The 19987-nt window shown below is 35.2% G+C and overlaps 1 long non-coding RNA gene across 1 annotated transcript in view; it reads right to left on the bottom strand.

Annotated features, from left to right (window-relative positions):
* The window catches only part of LOC137576932 (uncharacterized), a 46684-nt gene that overhangs the window by 7876 nt on the left and 18821 nt on the right, over positions 1-19987 (bottom strand). The window contains exon 2 of the long non-coding RNA XR_011032349.1: positions 3303-3358. This is a non-coding gene — a long non-coding RNA (uncharacterized lncRNA). The remainder of the gene's footprint in view (positions 1-3302; positions 3359-19987) is intronic.

Below are 19987 nucleotides of genomic sequence, written 5' to 3'. Positions count from 1 at the left end.
AAGAGCCCTAATAAAATGTATTAAACTTTAAACTAAACTTGAACTCTGAACGAACTTGAAATTACTTTTTGAAATAATAATTAAATATTTATTTGGCAGATATTAACTAAATATGCCTTTTGTTTAGGTTTTCAACAAAGCCAACCACATAAAAATACAAAAATTCTATCTGACTTTAATATAAAACAATTTGCAAACAGAAGTGCAGAAGTAAATGCTGAAAAATTGTTTAATAATTGACATTTTGATTAAGAAGAATTTTTAATTATTCACCCAGAATAATAATAATATACCCAGAAAGCAAATGTAGAGTATATAAGAAATATATAAAAGAAACCTTTCTTTGATCTCTTAGCAGACCGACGACCACACAAACGTAAGTAAGAATATGTATGTATGTGTATGTATCTATAACATACAAAACGTTTTGATTATTTTCACATGATGTTATTGTTGTTGCTGGCATTTTGCCATTCCCGACAAAGTTCGTTGCTTGAGTCTTTTGTTTGGCCCCCGCCATGCATAATGAGAACTTGATAAATTGTGTATATATTATACGCCCGTATATATGTCACTTACAGCACGATTTTTTGGCAAATTTCTTACTTCTGTCTGACACATTTCCAGTTGGGTCAATTCTCTGCCTGTCTCTCTACTCGATTACGACTGTTACCGATATTTATGTCAACGGCGACAATAAATTTGTCAGCTTTGCGGTTTTTTTTTTTTTTTTTTTAATTTTTGAAGACCGTTAAGTAAACGCAATGCATGATTTGTGTTTTGTAATGAGGGCACAACCAGAAAGGAAAAAAAAAAAAACGAAAACAAAAAATAACAAGAAAACGTAAAGAAGATAATAAAGACAAAAGCAGAAAACGCGCGAGAGCAGTTCATAAAATATTCATGATTTGCCAAATGTATTTTTTATACCCTCTAACCCTAGGGTGAAGGTTTTGGGTATATATGAATAATATAAATGGTCACTAAAAGTAAGCTTTGGCTACTAGATGGCGCCTGTGTGCCCTTTGGTGTTGTTTAGGGTTCTTGAAGTCGCATAACTATCTTTATAGAGTATATGAAAAGTCAGTCAAGTATCTTGTCAGTGTTTTCCTTTCTTTTAGCAAGCGGTATTTACTAGCTATTGAGTCATCAGGTTAAAAAATCATAATTTTAACAAATTATATATATTCTTTCTTTCTCTGTCTCTCTCTCTATGCTTCACATATTTATTTAATTTAATTGCCAGGTTGCAAATCAAGAAAACATCACGAAATCTTGTTAATCAAAAGCCAAAACAACACAATAATTGAAATCAGAGTATATATAAACAATATGTTTACCGTTAGCATTTTGTTTTAACTACCTAGCAGTGTATGAAGAGCGTAAAACAGAAACGAAAAAGTAAATACAAAACAAAAAATTAAATAAAAGTTAGCCACAAAAGCGTCATTGACCAGCCAAGTTTATACACACACACACAGACATATAGTCCAATTTGTTGAGCTGTCAGGGATGGATTTAGGAGTGACTAGATGAGGCCATATCCAAAATTTTAGTAAGCATTTGTTATTCTATGTATTTGAAGGCAAATTAATGCCTGAAGTTGTAAATCAACCCACATACTATATAATTAAGATATATCAATGACAATTAGCAAATAAATTTTATCAATGACATATCCATTTGCCATATGTGTATATATATTCTTTCTATGTTTGCATATTTGTATAATTTATGTATCCGTTGTAGTGTGAAGTTATGATTGGCTTCAAATTATTTTCAAATTTATATCAATTACATGAACCTAGTCCAGGAAATGAAGTAAAGAATATTTATCAAATAACTAGAATTTGGAATAAACAAATCTGATCTTTATTGTAAGCACTTTAGGTATTTAAAGCCGCTCCTGTTTAAATTGAAGGTTTGCTCATTGCATCAAGAGAGGGAGAAGTGCAGGTGGTACCATTTTTGACCTTCACTAACGGGCACCCTATTAGAGTGAGTGTGTTTGTGTGCACTTGAAGAGTTTAACTTTACACAGCTTCAGATTCAACTTGAGCACGAAACGAACTTCGTTGGCTGTCAGCCATTTGAGTGACGTGCAACAGCGGCAACAGCAACAACAACAACAGCAACACCAACAATTGCCCTAACAATGGCGTGCAACAATTGGTGTCAAAGCGCCAAAATGCTACCGACTTGCCAACCAAAACGGAAAAAATGTTTCTCAAATTGTATTACACAGCAAGGGAGACAGCAGACAGCAAGCAGCAGGAACATGGCTATTGGCAAGTAATAAATAATTTGATTATCAGTTCAAAAAGTAGCAACTAATTTCACTAACCTAACTGACCGCCCACGCAGCTCTAAACTTTCCAAAAAAAACTTAAAGTGAAAGAGGCAAAAAGATACGCAGCGAATGGCAGATAAATAGAGAAAGATATGGGGGTAGAGAATTCGCAACGATTTGCAACCGTTTGCTGCCGAAAAACGAGAAAAAGACGTAAAAACCAACTTTGCCCTGCTGATGTTACTGCTGCTGCTGTTTCTGCCCACGCATGCCAACCATCCAACAGTCACATAAATAAGTCACCATCAGAATCGCACCATCAGCTCGTAGCTTGGATGGAGCAGGCCAGGCCAAGCCAAGCCAAGCCAGCCCAGGCCAAAGCAGAGCGAGCAATAAATCTCAAAAGCGTGGGTCGTTGTCGTCATGGGACAAACATCAGCAGCAACAGCAACAGCAAATGAGGCCACGCCTCACTAAGTCAATCGTCAGAGTGGCAGAATCAAGTGCGTATTAAGCACAGCATCTCTCTTTCTCTCTCCCTCTCTCTTTCCACTACTATTTAAAAAGAAAAGTGAACAGCACTCACAAATATGCTGATAATCTGTTTATGGTCCAAAGAACTAGGCCTCATTACCATATGACCAAAACCAAAAATATAAATATTTAAAAATATATATTAAATAAGCCAATGGCATGTGCCGTTAAGCCAACGAGCAGTCAATTTAAATTGGCCTAGACTTCTTCGTCTTAAGTAAAAACAAATCAAGAACAGGCATTTGTCATTGAAGAGCTTTTAATCGGCTTGTGGTAAGTATATTTCAAGTGACAAATTGGCCAAACGTCACAGATGCGAGGGCAACGTTTGGGGCTAGCAAACTTTTTCTCCACCTTTCCCTTGGGTTTTCCTATACCAAAAAATTGTTACACAATTTATTTTCGCACAAAACTTTAGTCGTTTATGCATATCGATTTAAGTTTTAACTACTTTTCCAACTATTATTACTTGACTTACCCTAAAAATAAAGCCAGCCTTTACTTGAGCAAATTAACAAAGTGCAGTTGCAGTTCCTGTAATGAGAAAAAGTATAAACAAACAAACAATATATTAGTCATTTGTTTGATTGGTAAGTGAAACCAGTTTAAGTCAGCCACAAATCACAATTATAGTCAAAAGTTTGACTTAAATTGTTGCATACAAATGATCAATGGCTTTTGTATGTATGTATGTAAGTATATTTAAGCTAACAAAAACACTTTCTATGACAAATTTGTGGCTACCAAAATTAGACTCAAAATCATGTACACTTCAGACAGCAACAACAACAGCAACAACCACACGAGCTTGTTAACTCATCCAAAAAGTAAACCACATTCTTTGGAGCATTTGAAGAAAGAAAGAGAGAGGGAGAGAGAAAAAAACACAGACACACAGAAGTAAAATAAAACTAACTTACGGGCCATGAACAAACAGCAGCAAGAAAAACTATACATATATTACAACGACTTGAGCATACCCTATATGAAGGGAGTTATTTACTAAGTAGCATGGGCCGATAAGAGTTCCTTAGGATCCACTTCTAGGGGAACCATCTAGTTAACATCTAGAATCAGGGATGGATCCAGTAGAGTAGTCCCTTTTGAAATAACAAACTAATAATTTATTAGTTTATAAATAATAAAACTTGATAGCTTTCTGTATAAAGTCATATAAAGACACATTTCTAAATGTTTTCGTTTGCCTGCACAATCTATCCGAAGTCTTCCTTTTCTTGCAAGTCAAATAAATTCTTGGGATATGTCTTCTTAAACGTAATGGGCCCATTATTGGGTTGGTCTGTCACACAGTCGAACTAAAGAACCACATATGTATATAGAATTAACTCTAAATGATCTATAATTGTTAGAGATCAAACTCTTTATCAAAGCTAATACGCTCTGACATCAACTCAATGGTTTGGCAGAGTAGAAAAAATGTTTAAATAAAAAGAAAAACATGTTGAGCGCGTGTAGCAGCCAGCCATTGGTTAGATAAGGGAGGTAGGTGGAGGCTGTGAGGTGGTATGTTTTTATTTTTTTAAGTCTTAGTTTTTGGAGGCGTTCGAGGCGTGGCTGCAAATGCAAAACAACTTTGAAGACGAGAAATCTGGCTACTGTAATTTGTCTGCCCACCATAGACACGCGCTCTGCTCTGTTCGGACTCCAACTCTAGTGGATGCCAGTTGCAATGATCGTTTGGTGTGTGTTTTGGGTCTCTGTGTGGCCAGTTCGCCAATGTTGCTCTACTTTTGACTGGGCTTTCTGCCCCCACCCCCTGCCCACCTCTCTATGTCTATTACTTGGAATCTAACTAACATTGTGCTTGTTGTCGTTGTCGTCGTCGTCGTCGCTTGGCCGCCTCTGTTGCTGAGGTCAATTTTTATGTTGCAGCCATTTTTCAGCGACATAAAAAAAAGAAATAAGTTCGTTTCGTTAGTTTCCTTAGGTCTGCTCTGGTTTGGTTTGCTTTGCTTTACTTTGGTCTGGCCTGGGTCTGGCTCTGCTTGACTAAATGTATATATATGGATGTATATACTTTTTACATGTTGTCTGCTGCACTTAAAGTTACATATAAGAGCTTTGTGTGGGTTTTTTTTTTGTTTTTGGGGTACTTTCTGGTGAGTGCAGCAAACTTTTTTAACTTGACACTTGAACTGCAACTACCTCAATTGCTTGACACTTTAGTTTTGTAATTAGTTTTTATTTAATTGTTTGATGGACAAGCCCTTGAACAACAAAAAATAGAGGACACAAAAAAATAGAGCAAAATATGTATATATGTATCTTCTAGTTAAATCAATAATAGTTTAACATTGAGCGAAAGTTTGATTCCATTCTACTAAGAAAAAAAATATGTTTACGAGCAACCTTGAACTGTATGTAAATTCTTACATATAAATAATAAATAAATTTTTTGTTTTCATGCCATCCTGGCACTTTCAAGTGTCTGCCAATCAAGGCAAATCAAAATCAAATTATTGACAATAACAATAATAATACTATCCTATACTATAACTAAGTAATAACAACAGCAATACAAGGAGTGTTGGGCTGTTGGTAGAGCTGCTGCTTGTGTTTTTTGCATGTAGCATGCAATGGTTCTTGCCCCAGGGCCTTTCCACTCAAATGGAGAAAAAGTGAAAATTCTTATTCTTCATATATATATACATAAGTATATATGTAAGTATGTATGTATTTACATATTTCTACCAGGTGCAACAACAAAAATAACTAAAAGAGTTTGTCGTTTTTGTTTTTGGTTGCCTTTTTGCTTGCATTTGATTACAATTTGTGCCGACGACATGTGCCACATTTGCACACAGTAGTTGAAAGTAAAAATGAACTAAAACTCTGAGCATGATGAGTGAGTATAATGATGATGATCATGATGATGATGATGGCATGAGCATAAATACTTTCATATATGTATACATGCAAACAAATATTACAAACTTACTGCTCGGCATGTGAAATGAACAGCAACTAACTAGAACACATGGCAGGCAGCAAAAGCAACAGCAACACTAACAACAACAACAACAACAACTGTTGCTGCATCAAAAAATTGGAGTACAAAAATACAATATGAGCATAAGTTTTTACTTTTCTGTATGAAAAGTTTATAGGTACACAGAGAGGTAATTACCTGTGCACAGCTTGTTGCCCAGCATTTACATATACATACATATGTAGGTACATATACATATATGCAGATGGGAAAGTTTATTTAAGGAGTGCATATATGGAAAATCTCTTTGTGCAACCATTACTTTTTTTTTGTAAGGTAAGTTTTATGTTAAAATGGCTACTACATGCAGTTCAATAGAAAAAGAAAAGTTCTCGCATGATAAACACCTACAAAACAAATCAGAGCTTAACTTCTGGTAAAAGTGAACTGGACTATAAGGCCAAATTTATTTCTCAATTTGCATATGAATTAAAAGAAGCATTCCAAATCCGTTTTGAGACTTTACATGCAAAATAGTTATGGATAAATGACAAATTGTGGATATATGGCCTTCCTTTTGATTTTTATCGATAATTTTGAGTTTAACAAGAGGGAAAAGTGGAAAATCTCCTTGATTTAATTTGAAATTTGATTTATTACAACCAAATGTCAGCAAAGATCTAAGGATCTAAGAAGGTTACACACTTCCCCCAACTGGAATAATTAATTTAATCTAAGATATATTGAAATTTGTTTTATAATAGACTTTAAGCATTAACATTATGTTATGTACATAATATTAACTTTAAGCAAAGGCAGACAGAGAAACGTGGGGAGAACATTATCCCCTAAAGTATGCAGTAGGCTGTAAAACTATTCATTGTGATCATTGTGCTTTGTAACTTGAACCTTTTTGTAAAAACAATGCTTCTTCGTAACCTTCCTTTATGTTTATAATATTTATATCATAGACTTTAAAGCTTCCTTTTCTTCAATAATTCTTTAAAATCTGTGAATCATCTCAATCAATCTTCCAAATTATTGTTCATCTTGAATTTAGCAGAGTAAGTGAATAAATATGTATCTATGTACCTCAAACTACGGCAAGGTTTGACCAACAAAAACATAAATTGAAACAGATTAAGACACTCTCAGATAAAGCAAATGTTGTTTCCAAACGTTAAAAGCGGAAGTTGGTGTTTGCCTTTAAGGTCATGTTTCTTCTCTAACTAATTGTGCTCACAATTAATTTTTCTTAAACAAGTTATATCTTAATAGTAATTCAACAAAAACATAAATAGAATTGAGGAATTTCTCTAGAAACTACTTGAATGGCATACGTTTTCATTAATTGAGTAATTAACATGAAACATTTTAATGTCTAAATGGAATAAACGGATATTGAATAGATTTGATTTGTCTTTGACTTGCACATTAAAATTGAGGTACATTTTCGATAACATTAATAACAGTTGTGATTAAAAATGTTGAATGAATCTTATACCTAATGCTTCTCCAGAATAGTTTTCCTTAATGAAAATTAAAAACCTTTAAGATCATTTTCATTGGGCATAACTTGAAAATTATGCATTTCCATTTGGAATGTCAACCATTTGAACAACAAAGATAAAATCTATAATTAAATGCACACACATAATGCTAAATATAATTTATTGTTTGCAATTCAAATTTTAAGATGTTTACTAACTTTGACAGTTTCTAATAACAACTGCAAGTAAAAAATTTTGAGCAGCTTTTTCAAAAATTTGCATTGATGAATAAAATAAATAAAGTCATCCATTTGTTTTCATTTAATTAATGTTAATTAGTAAAGAGATAAAGCCAGAGAGAGAGAGAGAGAAAGAGAATGAAAGAGTAACTTTCGACAAGGTCATCAATAGTTTGTTATTAATAATTTCTCGAGAAGAAGTGTAAAAACTTTTTCCTCGGAAAAGTCTTGACAAGACTTTGGCAAACAATTTTCAAATGTTGCCAGCCATTATGAGTTGTTATTTTCCGCTGGCTGAACGGAAAAGTTTTCATGCATAATGTGAAAAATAAAGAAAAAACAGATAAAATGGCAATACGAAGGGGAAATACACTAAAAACAGTTTGAGGGCAAACATACATACATATATGTATAGGGAAAGAAAGAAAGTTATTACTTGTTGCAAAAGGCGAGGCGAAGTAAATAAAAAGACAAAGGTGAAAAACATAAAGAAGAAAAACTATTAGGAAGCTACTGAACTTGCATCGGTTCATGTACACACATACAAACATACTGGCTGACTGAGGTCATAAAACTAAAGTCATTGAGGCACAAAGTTCATCAAAACGGCATAACTGCAGTTTTTGGCCAACAAGCAACAAATGAAGCCAAGTCAAAGTAAAACTCAAAACAGGCTAAAACCGCCCACTCTTAAGCTCCAGTTAAATGGGCCATCCAGCTGGATGCGGTTGCGGCTTTGGCTTCAAGTTGGCGTTCATGGCAAGGGTAATGGGTGTACACTCATACATACATACGTACATACATAGGACATGGGACACAGGACAGTCCAGGGGATCGGGAATGGGTCACTTGCGCGCGAGCTCAAACAATGCATATGACAAACTTTTGTCAATTTATTAAAAAGTTTTCTTGCTCTCTCTCGCAGTAAAGTTAACCTGATTCCCATGAGAGATTGTTGGGAGAAATTGCAATTGCAACTAGAGAAGGAATCAGCTCCCAGTTGGACACTGATGCCAGATAGATACTCATCATCATCGTCGTCGTCATCATCATCATTATCATCATCGTAATCGTCAACAGAGGCACCATCATCGACATCAAACAACTTTCGTTGTTGTCGTTTATAAAACGAGCGCATAAATTTATGATAACAAAGCCTGGACAAAAGGAGGAGGATGCATCCGTGTTGCAGTTGCAATTGCAGTTGGTCGTTTCACTGGCAAAACTGGTCATAGCACAAACCAACAGCAACACCACCAACAACAACATCAGCAGCAGCAGCAGCAGTTATGAATTATGTCAAATGGCATAATTGCCTAGACTCTAGCAGCCTGAGCCTCTCGACAGCTGCTGCTGCTGCTGCTCCTCGTTTGTCGTTGGCGGTTTTTGGTTTAGTTTGGTTTTAGTTTGCTTTGCTTTGCTTTGGTTTGGTTTCGGTTCGGTTTCGGTTTTGGCGTAAAGCAGGAAGCAATAAATTCTATGCATTGCACTCGATACAATTTGTAACTGATAGATAGATAGATGGATAGATGGTAGATAGATGTGGCTACTACGGAAATGCGCACAGCTGTTGCTTTGGCCAATTGTGGGCTCTGGGTTTATTTTTTTTTTTTTTGTTTTTAATGAACGTTTTTTTACAGGCCTCCCATCTTGGTCTTGGCCTCGACTTTGGCCTGCCGCCCGAGCAGTTTAATTAAATTTACTTAGCTCTTTTTCTCTATTTTTCTTTTAATTAATTCTTTAATTCTTTGCATTTATCAGTTACAGTTATAAAGGAGAGGTACACACGCACTTCTAGCGCCCTCCCCCGGAATCCCTCCCCTCTATGGCTTGAGATCTACATTCATACATTTAATATTTGTTTTACTGTAAATTTACTTTCGCCTGGCACTGAAGCGGTGCAAAACAAATTTGTACTCTAATTATCAAGACCATAACTAAGACCAGGTCTTACATTTCACACTCACTTTTCACTGGCTTCCAACGCGACTTGATGAGGGTCTCTTACTCTCCCTGTCTCTGTCTCAGGCAGAAAGCAGCTGCCAGCTGGGTTGTCATAATACCAAAACCCCACTCTATACTCCCTGCCAAGATTTTCCCTATATGAGCTTATGGTCATGCATCTGAATCTGAGAACGCGCGCGCGTTGGTGAAAAGTGAAAAGTCATTATAAAGTAGAAAGAGAGAAATAATATAAATATATATACAAAGAAAAAAAAAAAAAAAAAACAAGATGTGGAAAAACAAAAAAAGGGGAAAACTTGCGGCGAAATATGAGAACCCTGAAGACTTTTTCCCCATTTTCGCCTGCCAAATGGAGGGTGGATGAATGGATGATGGCCTCCCATCAAATTCAAGCCATCGACCAAAAGAGGCAAACCGCTGTGAGAAGCACTAAACTGCAGCCATATTGTTTACAAACTACAGCGTGTATATATGTGTGTGTGTGTGTGTGTGTGCATTTTGAATTGAGGTTATTAGTAACAAGGCCGCATCTAGTGAGCTAAAAGGGATTGTGAGGGAGTTTTTGCGGAAAGCGAAAACTTTTTTATGCCTTACATTGATTTGAATACAATTGCCCCTCGACCGAGAAGACAATGCGATTGCAATGCCATGTGTAACCTAGGAAATTCATAAATCTACATGGATGTATATTGTTTATGAATAGCTAAATAACACCAGAAAAAATGTTTTCTAGAAAAAATATGTTCACCTTCCCGACAGACATTATGACATCATGAGATTATGAACATTATGATCATGCTACATCATTCCACATCAAAATTCTTAACATTTGAATGACAATCAAAAAATAGTCATAATTAACTAAAATTAGCGGCTTATAAAATACAACAACAACAACAACAACAATACCACAGACAAAGACCGATATGAAAACAAACATAAATTTTTGGCATCTGAAAGATATTAAACAATAACAATACAAAATTGAAGTTAATTTGCATGTTTCCAGGGCGTTTTCAAAAGAATCGCTGCCAATGCGAAATAAATTATGTGAGGCAGCATTTCGAAAGAACTTTATTTTCCCTTAAACGAAAAGGGTATATCGATATTTTTATGCTGTTTGATTAAAAGGGCTTGATGAAGAGATAAATGATTAGAGGGAAACTATATCAAATAAACCCAATATGAAGTTTTCGTAAATGGTTTTTGAAACTATATTTCATATATTTATCTTGAAGAATTATAAAAATTTATATAAATATATGAATGAATAACTAAATTAATGATTTATTTAAGCTAGGTTAGATTAGCTCAGAGTTTTATTAGACAAATTCCATACACCCTTCCTATCGACTATGATTCTTGATGTCTATCCTCAGTATAATTGAGTGACAAATGTCTATGGAACTATTAACAGTGGCAAATTGAAACAAAATATATCTAAACACAATTAAGAATTCAAAAATTGCCAAATGTCTTAAATCCTCACAAGGGTATTTACACTTCGTTGCCATAAAAGTAAGCGTATAGACCTTTTGGTTATATATTTTTTGTGGTCTGTTCTGTATCAGACTTTACTGGGCCACGCCCCCCTCACTATACACACACACACAATACAAGGCCAAATGCCTTTTGTAGAATTTATTACGAAATTGATGCGGTCGCTGGGATGATGTTGCTTATTTTTGTAGTTGTTGTTGTTGCTGCTGCTGCTGCATGTTGCAATCGCTATCAAATGTTAAATAATAAGCACTGACCAAACATTTAATTACAAAAACGTCGCAGAATCTGGTCATAATTTTTATTTGCTTGCTGTTTTTTTTATTTTGGTTTTTGCCTTTTCGTTTGGTTTTATTTTCAGTTTGCCTGCCTTGAGGCAAGGAAATATTCTGAAAATACAAATTGCCACTTTTGTTTTACACTTCTTGTTTTTTTGGTTATCCACATCCTTAGTCTTTAGTCTTATCCTTGGTCTTAGTCTTGCATAAATATGTTTTTATTTATAAGATGGGCAGAGCCATTGCCCAAATAAAAAAAAAAAAAGTATCAAAACTGTAAAACTTATTCAAAGCCAAAAAATTTGTTGCCCTGGCCCATGGATGCCTTTTGTTCGCTTTTCGTTTCGCCCGGCACTCATAAAGGAGAAGAGTTTACAGAACAAAAAAAAAAAAAAAAAAAGAAAAGGGGGAATAAAATAAAATAATAAAGCAAAAAACGAAGGGAGACTGAAACAACTTTGTTGCCGCTTCGTTGCGCCTTTGCAGACTGCGGCAAAGTGTTTGCCTGCCGGACTCGGACTTGCCTTTGGTTTGGCTTGGCTTGGCATGGCTTCGTTTGGTTTGGCTTTTTGTGTAACTGAATTTATTTCGCCTTTTTTTTTGCTGCCATAGTGTATTTTGAGTAGTGTAATACAACTTTGTCGCAGTGCTTATAATGCTATGTAGCCGCTTTGCATCCGTTCTAGCAAAATGGAAATCTATGATTATCAGGAAGAGAAGAGATATATAAAGCAATGTCCTCTTTTAGATGTCTATATATATGTATCTATATATCTACAATTATGAATTTGAAAGAATGCACAGCAATGCCAGTTAAAAAGTTATTCAGGTACAAAAAGTATCATAAATTTAAAGGAACTTTTCTATTTTCAAAAGACTTCCAAATGGTGATAAAAATTATTTATTTGACAAAATGTTTGGTTTTAAAAGATGTTATTAAGTTCTTTCTTTAGTTTTCAATTAAAGGTGGAGCAAATTAACTATTAATGAGAGATTTCTTATTCTATTTTAATTCCTATTCTAATAGGAATTACTCCATGCTTGATACAAAAACTCATTAGGCAGAAATTGAAGCGAAAAATTACTGACCATTAAGAATTTCCAGGAGAGGAAACTAAATCATTCTTGTGTATATGAAACAATTGTCAATTATTCCAAAAATATCATAAAATTGGTAAGATATTAAAAAGTTGATCACTATTTAAACCAAAGTTTTCCACCTCCTTTAAGTTAATATATTTAGTTTTTGTTTTAAATTTCATGCAACATTTTTTTCTCTTTGCAATCTGTCATCTAGGCACTTTTTTTTCAATTCCAACAACTAAAAATTCTTTGTAAAGAACGTAACAGCCCAAATATAATTGGAATTCATACATTTTATTTTTTAAATATCAAAGATTATTTCAAAGAACAAAGCCTTAAAAATTTAGGTACAAATACTTGGCAATTTCCCCTTTCTTTCATTCAAAGTTCCTTAACCCTCAGTATATCAATATATTATAAAAGGATTAATAGTAAACATTTTTTTAATAATTTGAGAAAATAATTTAGGTTCAAAAGGTTTCATTGGTTTATTCCCAACCAAAATAAATTTATCAAATTTTCCAAAAACTTCTAGTTTCTGTTATTTCTTCAATTTTATGACAATCGTTTAAAAATCATTAAGCTTAGAGGGTTGAGGAATTTTAAATATATTTAATATACTATTTGGGAATCGATTTTTGCCTAGACAAAGTTTTTATTTTATGGTAAGGTGAATCAATTATAAAAATAGCTATTCAAATGATTTTCCTTCTTCTTCAAAGTGCGCCCACCTACACCTAAAAACAAAACACAATTGAACTTAAACTTAATATAGAAATACACCGCAATAGATTGATTAAGTTTAATGGGGGAAAAAAAGCCGCTCTGAGAAACTATTTCACATTCAAGTCTCTAGACGTTTCTTCTTTTCAATGAATTCTTTAAGAACTTTGGTTTTTTTCTTGCCATTTCTCTATCCAGTTCATGTCTTTAAAGTTTTTGTTTATTTGGATTCCTTTTGGTTTTATTATTATTGTTATTGTTTTCTGTGGGTGTTTCTCACCTTTTGGCGAATTGCATTCCATCACAGACAATATCCAAGTTATTACAATTTATATTAAAAAATGCGGTTTCGCAAATGAATTCCGCCCCGCCAGGCTTTAACGCAATGTGTTTCGGGTTGGCAAGGAGTTAATTTCGTTTTAATTAAAACGCCAAATGTGCAATGACAGCAGACAAGACCAAAAACAACATCATCCCAGGAGAATCATCGGAATTGTCCCAGACAAAGACCTGAGTCTCAGTCTCAGTTCCAGTTCCAGTCCCAGTCCAGTTTCAGCTCAATCCATTTGCCACATTTGCTGAGGCAGCTAAGAGTCAATGCGTATACGTAATGTGGCACTTAATGATCTCACAGCTTAACCGAAACATTGCCCTACCCAAAGCTACGTACATACATACACACATATATACATATGTATATGTGTATAAAATATATATCCACTTACGACTTGAAGCCATTTTAATCAAGTGTAGCTCGTGGCTTTTTGGGAGCTCTAATAAATTTGAGACGAGTCACTTTATCGGCTACGTCACCAGCTCGACATAGTAGTTGTGGTTGTTGTTTTTCTGTGTGCATGTTTATGGCCAGAACGGAATGGAACGAAACGGAACAAAAGAGGCAATGTGGTAAAAAATACTTTGCATGCCTTTATCTCCCCGCAAGCGCCCCGCCCCCTTCTTACTCACACTGATACACAAACTGATGTCAGCCAAAGTTTCATATGTCATAATTTTATCAGGCAACATACAAAAAAAAAAGGCACGCCGAGCCAAGTCAAGCCAACCCAAAACGATGATATGCCAAGGTGAGGGGTGAAGTAAGTATGAGAGGGTCGGCATGTGCGGTGCGGTGCGGTGTGTGTGTCTGGCAACCCTAAAGTGGAAACATTGCGATGCCATTCATGACACGCAGGCATTAAAATCTGCAAAAGACTAAGACAGCAAATGGAGAACGAAACGGAGATGGAGCACATAGAGGACTCAGGACCAGGCCGGGTCGTCGTCGTCATCGCGGCTCAAAGAGGCAGGTGCACATTCGAGTGTAGTGGAATGAAGTGTGTAAAGGGAAAGAGAGAGAGTGTGTGTGAGTGTGTGTGTGTGTGTAAGTATACATGCTAACAGGTACATTTTTGCCTTTTGCTGTTGACTTTGATTACCACAAGCTCAAAGCGCGACCAGAAACTTAGAGCCGCCGTTTGAAGTGGCAAGAAATGCTGAGTGAGTTAGTTGAACAGCGAAGGGCGAAGGGTTACCACTTAAAGCCCAAGCATTTTATTAACTATTAGTTTGTAACCGGCAGGGTGCCATTTTTAGGACCCTTTCCCCCCGCTCCAGCCCAAGCCCCTTTCGCAGTCTCAGTCTCAGTCTCTGTATATACTGCCCACTGCCTTTTACACGCCAACTTGCAACATATTTCTTCAATTTAAAGGCAACAACAACCATGAAAAATATTATGTTATTTTTAACACACTGAAAGCGTGTGGAAAAGCTATTTTTAGTAGCTCGCAAACTGCAAGCCAACTCTATTACTTTGCCCTAAGGAGGCAACTTTTTCCCCCCACCCCGCCCTCATTTTTCACTCTGTTCCCTTTTTTTTTTTTTGTCGCCTATAATAATATATACATATGGCCAATAAATTTCGCCATTTGAACGAAGCTGGAGGGCAAACTTTACGACTTTAACTGGGTTTTTTGTTGCAAACTTATCAGCTTTAAAAATGAAATTTTCATTTTTGTATTTGTATTTACTCAAAAAATATGCATAAGCAAACAATTTGAAATTGAAAACAGAGGCAACACACTGAACTTAAAATGAACAAAAACAAAAAAGGAGAGAAAAAAAACATTGCCAAGCGAGAAAAGCTCAGCAAACAGTGCCGCAAACACGTTGCACAAACATTGCCTAGACTAGCTAGGGGGGCGTGGCAGAGGTGTAGGTAGGGGCGGCAGCCGGATAGGGTGGGTGATACATATTATATTGGAGAGTGAAAAATGTGCAAAAGCATAACAGAAAATCTAGTGACAAATGCAGTTTGCAACCGCAAAATGTATTACTCCTTTTGTCCAACCATTTTCATTTTGGCATGAAAATTTAAAACACTTTTCATTCATTCAGCGCGAATCTAAATGTGCAAAGTTGGCCAAAGCAATATCAATGCAACGTGCAACAAACAAAATGAAACTAAACGCATAATAAACCACCCAGGTGAGTGAGAGAGGTGAATGGGTGGTGGAATGACAGGATAACAGGGCGGTTTGTTGGTTGGCAAGGGGTTTGAAGGGGGAGGGGGCATTGATTTGTTTTTAGTACAGACAGCTCACGTAATGTGTGTGTGTGTGAGCGCTGAAATAAATGCAAAAGATAAGGTTAAAAAACTACAAAAAGTACGAAAAAACAAGAAAAGAAAGATTTTGTGGCTGCCACAAAACACACCAACACTTTTACTTAGACGCACACACACAGACACACACATACATATATACATTTTGTTGAAAAGGAATTTACGACTCTGCATATTAAATCAATTGAAAACAAGATGAAAAAAAACCCAACACTTACGACTTACATGAAGTTACAGGGGTGGACTTTATTTCAAAAGATTTACTAGGACTTAAACGGCATTATTGAAGTTATAAATAGATTATAGCAAATAGGAGATCCCTTACTTATTATTGGGGCTAACTATGGTGTAGTTAGTTAACGTACTTAGACTAACTAAAGTGACATCTAATATTAAGCAAAACTAGAAAGTTTAAATTCCTTTAGAAAAATGTAACATTTTGACTTAAAAGATTCAGAGATTTGTTATCGTTAAAGACGATTTTCAAATGGGTACATAGAGAAAGAAATATACCCAGATGGATAGCTAGAGAGAAGGGCAGACAGATAGATGGATATATAAAAATATGTAAATAGATAGAGGAATAGATGGATCTCTATCCATAGATAGATGGATTTATAAATGGATAGAGGGATAGATGTATAGATAGATATATCTATCGATAGATAGATAGATAAATAGATATATAGACAGAGAAATAGATAGAGAAATAGATAGATGGATAGATCTATAAACTGATGGATAGATAGATGAATAAATAGACGAATAGATAGATGAATATATGGACAGATAATAATAATCAAATAAAAAATAGAAGTGATCCTTTAAAAGAAATGAAAACTGTGAGCTAAACTGCTCCTGCTTTTTTGCCTCACTTAAGACATTTGTTACTCAAAGAATGATAAAAATTATGAAAACTGTCATAAGCCAGAAGCTAGCTCGGTTTAAAAGTAAATTGCTGCACACAGTGGAAAACGTTTCCTATGGCCTCTTTCCTAAAGACCACCCTATAAGCACACACAGACCCACCCTGCGTATGCGTACTTATGCAGAAGATAAAAAGCAAAGAATCAAATGTAAAGAATGTGAAATTGATGGGAAAAACAAACAATTGAAGATCAAATATGCATGGTATGTGCGGGTGTATGCCATCTATGGAGTGAAAACAAAAGATAAGTTGAGAGTTGAGATTAAATTTTTTTATTTAATTAAAATTAAACCTTTTCCATGTCCATATTAAAGTATGTCCATATATTACGTGAAGCAGAGAAACAAAAGCAAATTTAAAATGCCAAATGGAACAAAGTTACTTTGAAAAGTATTTTTAATCCATCTTATGAATCAGAAGCTTTCAAAACCTGTTGCCAGGATACCATTTGGCAATTACTTATGTGGAACAAAAAGTAAAAATAAATTATTGACTCTTTGGTAGAAATTTACAATCCCGTTATATATTCGAGACGAACATTTTTATGGCAACAGTTAATTTGGTTTACCATAAGTAAACTTAAAACAGAAGCTTCTCGCTCATATGTCTCTGGATAATGCATTGCAATCAGCTTCACTTTTTAACTTCACTTAATCATTATCTTATGCCCTGGACATTTCCGCAGACGCCCTCTTTCCCTTTTTTTCTTCTCTGTTATGCCTGTTTTTAACTTTTTATGTGTGTTGCTGTCCATTTTTCATTGTAATCCAAAACCCACATCGTTGCTGTGGCTTTTACTTCAATTGCTCTGGCTACAAGGCCGTTGCCGCCATCGGTGGAGCTGGGCATCGCCTTCGCGACCACATTTGGCCCCAAAAATTATAAATAATCAAGCAGCCGCCAGTCGGCAGTAGTAACCACAGTTTTTCACACTTAATTGGTAATACAAAATATAATGTTACCCAACTCCTTTGCTTTGGTGATAAATTAATGAATATGAACTGCAACTGGAAATCAAAACTCGTTTCATTCCAAAAATTAAAAAAAGAAACAAAACAGATTATAGGCATTCAAAAAACAAAAAAAAAATAGCCATTTCAAATACCTGAAAACAACAAAATTAAAATAAAATACAACAAATGAGCAAACAAGTTGCGGCAGGTCAGTTTCTTAAAGTGTTGAAAAGTAAACTGAATTGGAAATGCAAAATTAGCATAAATTGTTAAATTGTATCAATAAATCTGTTTTGGAATGGAAAGAGCAATAAATGGTGAATTAGCCTAATAAGCAATATTTTAATTTGTTTAACGAGATGTATTTAAATTATTTAAAAAAAACATTTGGTATCCTTTCGAACTCTAACATAAGTATATTTAAGCTACTGAACCTAAGGAACAAAATAGAGGGTAATAAAAAATTTACTAATTGTAAGACATTCATAACTTGTTAATTATGAAAAACATTCCATGATATTTCATTAAGAGACGTTAACTTGAATAGATTAAATATACATATTTACTTAATTTTGAACCAAAATTGATGAATTTTTATACCATACACCCATAGGGTGAAAGTTTATTAAAGTCGCCAAAATGTATGTAACAGGCAGAAGGAAGCTTCTCCGACCCTATAAAGTATATATATTCTTGATCAGGATGAATAGCCGAGTCGATCTAGCCATGTCCGTCTGTCCGTCCGTCCGTCCGTCCGTCCGTCCGTATGAACACGCAGATCTCGGAGACTATAAGAGCTAGAGCCACCAAATTTGGTATGTATACTCGTGTAGTATGCACATGTTCAGAGTTAATTGGAATTTCGGCCACGCCCCCTTACGCCCCCAGGAATCACATAAAACTGTTTTTCTTAAAAAGTATAACAGCTAGAGACATCAAATTTGATTTATATACTCGTTTAGTTGGCGCGCAGAAACTAATTGTTTAAACTTTTTGCCACGCCCCCTTCCGCCCCCGGAATTTACATTAAACTGATTTCCTTAAAAACTATGACAGCTACCGACATCAAATTTGGTATGCAGACTAGTTTAATAGACGCGCAGAAACTGGCTATTTAAAAATTTTGCCACGCCCACTTCCGCCCCCGCAAATCAAACAAAACTGATTTTATCAAAAACAAACAAAGCTAAAGTCACCAAATTTAGTATGTATACTGGCTTAGTATGCGCGCAGAGTATATATATTTTCATATTTTGCCACGCCCACTTCCGCCTCCATAATTAAGAAAAAACCGATTTCCTCCTGTAGTTTTTTGACCATCGCATTCAAATTCGGCAGACTAATTAATCTTATCTATTTCTACAAAACTACCAAATTTTATTGAAATCGGACTAGAAACATGCAAAATATGCGTATGAAAGTATTTTACTAAGCGGTCCACAAGGCCAGAATTGGCCGTTGGCTAGTGGCGGCGCTAGAGTGCTCGTGTGTTTGTAGAGTCAGCGAGATAGCACATAGTATGAAGCATGTAAAAACAATTTAATAGACATACATATGTACATTTGGTTTTCGAAATTTAAAAAAATTTGTTTCACCTGGTGTATGGTATACCCGAGTCGACGAGTCGACTTACTTGCTTCATTTATATGTACTATTGACAATTTGTGAGAATATTCATAATATCCATTTAATATGAAATCAAAAGCTGTCACTTTTACCTCAATACGCCCCCCAGGACTACTGATATTAGTTATTTTCCATACGAATTAACAACAAATTGCATAATGCCATTTAAATTGCAGACGCATAAATGTCACACAAATGCTACAAATTGCCATACCAAATGAACATCAATAAAAGCATTTTATGTGGCAAGTCACTTAGAGATACATTCATTCACATTCACATTCACACACACACAGTGATACAAATACATTCATACTATCCGGCGGCAGCCACTAAACAAACATTTGCAACCTGTCTATATATATAGACATTCTTTTACCGAAGACAACTAACAAACGTAAGGTATCGAAACAAAATGAAATGAAATGAAAATTCCATCAATGATCAATGAATCAATGAACGAAATGAATGAAAGGAATGAATGGTGAATCAATGCAAAACTCTGATGGATTTTTGGGAATGGATTGTGTGCCTCTTGGCGGCACTTAACATTTCCGTTGTTCTTCTGGACTGGACTGGATCGTCATCCTGTTTCCATTTCTCATGCGGCATCCGGAAGCTAGGCTTAGTGGTTGCCCATAGACACACTCACACACACACATATGAGATGTAGTGGATAGGAGCCTACCGGATGTGACTATTTTTCACTTGTTTTGCACTTTTCTCATACAACTTTTGTTTACCTCTTTTGCGCTCTCTAGTCTCACTGTGGCAATTCAAATATTTTTATTGCTCTCCAATGAGGCTC

Source organism: Drosophila tropicalis, unplaced genomic scaffold, assembly GCF_018151085.1.
Source record: "Drosophila tropicalis isolate 14030-0801.00 unplaced genomic scaffold, ASM1815108v1 contig_593, whole genome shotgun sequence".
NCBI lineage: Eukaryota > Metazoa > Arthropoda > Insecta > Diptera > Drosophilidae > Drosophila > Drosophila tropicalis.
The sequence above is the reverse complement of the archived record's forward strand: the minus strand, read 5'-3'. Positions and strand labels throughout refer to the sequence as shown.